The sequence below is a fragment of the Cryptomeria japonica genome, chromosome 8 (assembly GCF_030272615.1).
Source record: "Cryptomeria japonica chromosome 8, Sugi_1.0, whole genome shotgun sequence".
NCBI lineage: Eukaryota > Viridiplantae > Streptophyta > Pinopsida > Cupressales > Cupressaceae > Cryptomeria > Cryptomeria japonica.
In genome coordinates, this window is record NC_081412.1 from 640,129,687 (window position 1) to 640,136,916 (window position 7,230).

At 33.5% G+C, this 7,230-nt stretch overlaps 1 pseudogene; it reads right to left on the reverse strand.

Annotated features, from left to right (window-relative positions):
* Positions 1 to 388: 388 nt before the first annotated feature.
* LOC131067716 (AP2-like ethylene-responsive transcription factor AIL5) lies at positions 389 to 4,892 on the reverse strand (annotated as a pseudogene).
* Between the last annotated feature and the right edge of the window lie 2,338 nt (positions 4,893 to 7,230).

The window sequence follows — 7,230 nt, forward strand, 5'->3', positions numbered from 1 at the left end:
TATATATCAGTATATGTGAGTATATATATTTGAATGTAGGTATCTATAGGTATCTGAGTATATATCTAAAGATGACATTGAGCTCGCCTAGGGCTAGAAATGACTAGTGGAAATTGGGACTACCAATAAAAGGGGATACATCCGATCGAAAACCCTTATAGTCAAAGCACTAAAACATGAATACTTCCCTTCATATTTATCCCTAAAGCTCAAAAGACCTAGGAAATCTACAGGAAAACGGGATTGAAATACCCAGTTATGCATTTAAAAATCACTTGTCTCTATATTACATTAGGTCAATGGTGGCTTTTTATGTTAGTCAGCTAATCTTAGTGAAATTTAAATTTGTTTATCCTTTCATAGTAATGTTTAAGATAAGATTATAAGTTCACTCAAGTAAATTATTAAACCCAAACCGTGTCACTCCACGGTAGGCTGATCTCCCCCTAGAAAAGGCATTGCTACTCCTACAAAATTGACATTTGGTAAGGGTTTGAGAAAAAAAGTTACTCAATCAAATTTAAAAACAGTTAATTATATGTTTTAGTTCTAGAATGTATAAACATAAATTCAAGGAATTCAGAAATAATTCATACTAAGATCATGAACTACAAAGATTATGTATCTAAAAGGTATAAAAATAAATTAAAAAATAATTCATACCAAAATCATAAACTGAAAAAATTATATATCTACGCTCAAGAATGTATAAACATAAATCCAATTAAACATTATGATGGGTCCCTATGAAACTGTTTGTGACCTATTACAAATTTTGATCCAAATTGAAGTAATCTTTAATACACAAGAAAACAATAATGATACTCACTGAGATCTTTCTCCACACTTACTGCTCTATGCATTACCTGCCTAACCCCTATGGATGCATAGGTGGGAGGAAACCTAATTACCTCCTAATAGATTGAATATATCCTTGCTTTGACACGTTCTTCATTTCTTTCAACTCTGTCTCATAATTTTCTATTTGCATTTGATATAGAAGGTAAAAATATTAAGTAAAAAGTATAAAAAGATAAGATTATCTGCACACAAAGGCTGAATTATAGAAAAATGTCGAGTCTTTTGTATGGGAAAGACAAATGTTTTACAATTTTAGCATGCTTGGCATTTCATGGGGAAAGTAGAATGAGCAGCAAAGGCATTTTCTCATAGAAAGTAGAATATCGACAGATACAATAGATCTGTGTTAAATTTTCTGCATTGCAGAATACAGATCTAGCTAGGAAACATTCTTCTATGTAATTTCTACAAGTTTTGTTTTTGTTTCCTAGCTAGATCTGTATTCTGCAATGCAGAAAATTTAACATGGTATCAGAGCTAGATTGCTAGGAAGAAGAAGCTAAACAAATTATTTGCAGACAGATTTCTGAAGATTAGCATCATCATGGAAGCTGACGTCTATTTCTAGATTCATGCATATTCTTTCCATTATTTTTGCATGCCCCTTGCTGTTTTTTTCTATTTTGATTCTTTAAAATTGTTCGTGCTTTGCAAGAACCACATGATGAAGATCTGGAAAATTTGGGGCTTTGTAAAAATTAAACTTTTAGAAAGTTTATATGGGGTTTTGCTTAATGCATTTAGTCTAGGTTTTTTTTCAATAAGTTTCCTAAATAATTAGAAGATTAAAGTTGGTATGAACTCTTCGTCCAATTGAGAGTCAAAAGTATTCTTTTGTTCTAAATTCCTGTCTACATGAGATTCCAATGTTGCAACTTTGTTTGCTCCTAGAGATTCTTTCTAGCAGGGTTCCTGACTAAATGAGATTCCAGAGTCACATCCTCGTGTGCTTCCAGAGTGTCTTTCTAGTGGGACATTATTGAGCAATGGATATACAATGGCATCATCCCAACCAGAGGTCATATTTGCAGTTCCTCAGTTTGGAGCATATTTCTGCAGATTCATATCTTCATGTCATCAGATGATCAAATTCTGTATTCAGAAACCATGTACCTGTCTATTCGAATATGTACAACTGCATTTTCAAAGTATCCCAGAGGTACTGATGCAGTGGTTTCTATGATTCTGTACAATCCTGTTGCAGTGTGGATTCATTTGCAGTTTGCAGCTTTCTTCTTTTATTTGAATAATGATTAGGGGTTTTTCTCAATTGGGTTTTCTCCTTTCTTATTTGTAATTGGGTTCCTCTCACTCTCCATGAATGATGGACCGCTTACATGATCCTCTCCATTATCTACAAGAATAGTGGATCTGTTTTCATGCAAACTACAGATCAATAAGTTTAACTAAGCATCTTTCACTGCTAATTTCATATATTTGTGCGGTGGCTTTTTTCTGTAAATCATGCTTTTGCATAATGTAGAATACAAAGAATTAATATAATTTCATTCTTTCAGTTATGTTTTTCTTCTATGTAATTTCTGCAAGTTTTGTTTTTGTTTCCTAGCTAGATCTGTATTCTGCAATGCAGAAAATTTAACATGGTATCAGAGCCAAATTGCTAGGAAGAAGAAGCTAGACAAATTATTTGCAGACAGATTTCTGAAGATTAGCATCACCATGGAAGCTGATGTCTATTTCCAGATTCATGCATATTCTTTCCGTAATTTTTGCATGCTCCTTGCTGTTTTTTTCTATTTTGATTCTTTAAAATTGTTCGTGCTTTGTAAGCACCACATGATGAAGATCTGGAAAATTTGGGGCTTTGTAAAAATTAAACTTTTAGAGAGTTTATATGGGGTTTTGCTTAATGCATTTAGTCTAGGTTTTTTTTCAATAAGTTTCTTCAATAAATAGAAGATTAAAGTTGCTATGATCTCTTCCTCCAATTGAGGGTCAAAAGTATTCTTTTGTTCTAAATTCTTGTCTACATGAGATTCCAATGTTGCAATTTTGTTTGCTCCTAGAGATTCTTTCTAGCAGGTTCCTGACTACATGAGATTCCAGAGTCGTATCCTCGTGTGCTTCCAGAGTGTCTTTCTAGTGGGACATTATTGAGCAATGGATATACAATGGCATCATCCCAACCGGAGGTCATCTTTGCAGTTCCTCAGTTTGGAGCATATTTCTGCAGATTCATATCCTCGTGTCTTCAGATGATCAGTTTCTGTATTCAGAAACCATGTACCTGTCTGTTCAAATATGTACAACTGCATTTTCAAAGTATCCCAGAGGTACTCATGAAGTGGTTTCTATGATTTTGTACAATCCTGTTGCAGTGTGGATTCGTTTGCAGTTTGCAGCTTTCTTCTTTAATTTGAATAACGGTTAGGGGTTTTTCTCAATTGGGTTTTCTCCTTACTTATTTGTAATTGGGTTCCTGATCAGGCTTTGTTGCCAGGACTCATATCTTTCTTCTTTTCATATATCTCCTTAGTTAGACTTAAGGGGAGGTGTTAGCGTGAGTTTCGCTAACAATCTGAAACATACAGAAAAATTATACTGGAAAGTTTGTCAAAATTGATGGGCCCCAATACTTCAGAGCTGCCAGATCGTAAGCTCTGGCTGCTTTTTCCTCCTGATCAAATCCGCCTGCATTACATCAATGGACAGTTAAATTACAGATCTGGAATTTCACAGAGACTGAATTCGAATCACTTAATGAATGTATAAAACCAATTAAAAGCATCTGCTTACCGAGATAGACTGGAGAATCCAATCATTATCCAGAATTGAAGAATCACAGTAAGATGGTTAAATACTCAAATTAGTAACCAAAGTATGAATAACCTAGTTGTTATATATGTACTTTTAAGAAGGAACTTGTGTATAATGTTGATAAAGAGGATAAAAAACCATATTGGAGATCTTGTTTCCAAACATAACCCACTTGTTTATAAAATTCTCTCACATCCTTAAAAGAAGCCCATCAAAGATATCTCAGAGATTTCGCTTCAAAGAATTGATCCATACAAATAACTTTCTAAACATACCTGTTTTAATCTCTACTGGAACCCATCTAGGCCTGTAGAATGGAAAGGGTTTAATGCATAACAAATTAGAATAGAGATTCACAAAACTAACCTTGTTTACCCTTACGAGTATGACCCTCTATTGGGCAGCTGTTGTGCCACAGATGGGCTTCATATCTCCCTGTCCATTTCTGCCTGCATTGAATCTCATATAATATTACTTCAAACTAACATTTGAATCTATCAGAAAATCTCTTTCTGTATCTATAAAAGTAAATATAAACACACCTAGTAACTCCACGGTAGATTGAACTTCTTTTATCAAACGAAACGTTGGACTTGTTTTTGGGAGCCATCAAGTTCTCACTATTGGATTCTGCAAACGTAGGCCACGGAAAGGAATTTAGTATTAGAATCCATAGCTTAGTGACTGTCAACGATACATCTAAATAATAAAAAGAATACTGAGATCCAACATATTAAAATTCAAGTTCATTAAAAGAACAATATCTCTCTCAGAATACAAGATCATGAAGAAACTCGATGCAGTAAGAATAATCTCAATGAAGACTATTTCTTAGCCATCTTGATATGAAATTTTTTACAAACAACTCCATTTTATGGCAATTTTACAGGATCCTAAACCTTGGTGGTTCTAAGTAGAAGATATATCTCAAGACACCGCTTGAGATGAGATGATCTATGTTTTTATAAGAATAAAAATCAGTTTTTGACAGGGATCTGAAACATGTTACAGAGGAACGACATGGATAACACAGTGAAACTAGAAAAGTCCAAGGAGTTCCACAAAAGATGGAACACACAAATCAGATATAGACAAAGCAACGGCAATTGCAAAAGAAAGATCAAACAAAAGAACAAGAAAGACAATAATAAACGAAGATTCAATCAAATCTATAATAAAACCATGGGGTTTAGGGAAGAAAAATGATAAAAAATTATACAAGTCAATATCTACTGAGATCTCATACCTTCCATGTAATATTAAGAGAAATCTCGCAAAAGAGTCCTCAGACTACAACATGCCCACCTCCTGAATTCTTGTATATCATGTAGCACCCAAAACAAGAAAATTTCAGCCTTACAAAACATAGATAGTTGTAAAAAGAAAGTATAGCTAAATCTGGCAGAAATATTATGAAAGAAAAATCAATAACATGAATACAAATATATAAAAAATACATAATCTAAAGACTGAAGACTTAATATCTTCAAAATGACTAGGTTACACTGCAACTCTTTAAAAACGTTTTAAAGAGAATAGATTTAGTACCTTCAAAATAGTACTGATATACTGCAATTTTTCAAATAAAAAAGAAAAGAAAACTCCTATAGAAAGATTCTCCTCTCCGTCTCTTCGAAGCGATCAAAATCAATGCCTTCTTCAAGCATAGATTAGATGGATGGAGATGTATCACAAGGTTGCACATATCCAGAGGTACAATCCCCAAAATTCGGTGTAATATCTTGGGATGAGTCTAAACGATGACACATCATGGGTCGGTGAGAAGAGGTTCCTTATGTAGAAGTCAATGTGTCAGGTTGTACTTTCCATCTATTGCTAAAAACAGTGAAAAATATTTGTGTAATTTTGATGTATGTCTAATATATTAATTATTATATAAATATTTTCTTTACCTAGAAAATAGATTTGATATTTTTTTGGAAATTACTTTCTTTTTAACATAACTATTATCGTAATCTTTTTTTTAGGTATATTTAATAATTTTTTTGTTAGGGGTAAAATAGGTTTTGAAGGGATCTTGAAACTCTTTTAAAAAATGAATAGCTGATGTACAAGATAAGCTATATTAAACAACAACTATTAGGCACATAGAAGAAAGTCAAATTCTACAAACCAACAGCCAACCAACCACAAGCATTTTTTGAAGGGCTCTTGAAACCCTTTAAAAAAAGCTAAAGGACCAAAAACATAGAAACTAAACCACCTTAGGAACCTTCTCATCCTCACGAGCACCCTTAACCAAGGGTAGAGAAGCATGGTTATTCTTAGGAAGACTTCTCTTCCTATGCTTCAAAACCACCCACAAAATATCATCCTTTGAATGTATAAAGAAAAGGGAAGTAGGAGGACATGTTGCCAAAGGCTCTAAAGGTAGAGAGACTAGAGCAGAAAACATAGCTAGATCATCATGCAAACAAGACACAATAAGCTCGAGTGACAAAGTCAAATTCACATGTCTCTCAATAGGACCATTGGGAATCACTGAAGTAGCTATAAATTTCAAAGCCACTTTCTAATCCTTAAGATTAAAAAATTCTCCGACAATAAGATGCTCACGAAGAGTATTAAGGAAAATATTTTGACGTATCAATATCCACAAGAATGCAAGAAAATGTAGGATGATCATAGGTAAAAGAAGAAGCGTCTACCATAATAAAACTACCAATAGAATTTCCAAAAGATTCAAAGGAAGACTTATTCTAGTATTGAAGAGACGAGTTAGGAACTCTAACCCAAGTACAAAATACTAATAGATTTAGAAAGAGGGTTGAAGTAAGGGAACCAGCTAAGAAAAAGTCAATGCTTACCCCACAACCAAACATCACCTTCCAACACTTTAGCCTTATCATCTTTACATTGAAAGGCTACCACAAAAAAACCCTTAATAGTAGAATGAATTTCAATCCTATTGCAAATAATGGGCCTCCAAGAATCTGAAACTTATTTTCTCAAATTTGGAAGGGAAGGCCATAAAACGTTGAACTTACAGATAAGGGGAAAATAAGAGAAGTTGTCTTTTTTTTCTAGCACCTCTTGTTGACAAATAATAGAAGGGGATGAAGATGAAAAACACAAGGGTTTACCACTATGAGAAGGATGAGTATGAGTAGAAGAGGGTTTACCACTAGAAGACCTTGCCACCTTAGCATAGGAAAGGGATGTTGGGTGAGAAGCAGGGGTATCCACATGCAAACAACCAGAACCTAAAGATAGAAAATCTATAACAACAAGGACTTCACCATTGATTGGCAATGAACCAGCAATAGCCAAAAAATAGTAAACTAGTTTTAGGCATCAAACCAATAGCAATTGCCAACACAAACCAACAACAAGTTGCAAACTACAATCATATGGAAAACTAGTAGCAGATTGCAAACTAGTGGACAATGAAACAATAACAAGCAACAAACTAACAACAAAGCTAATGCTAAGATGTAGAAGGGTTTCAACAAAGAGCAAGAAATTCATTTCAAAATTTTGAGGAGATATAGAACTCAATAATATTTAATAATTATTAATATTTTAATCATAAAATTACTTTATTTAAATATTAAATATTTATTATTCATA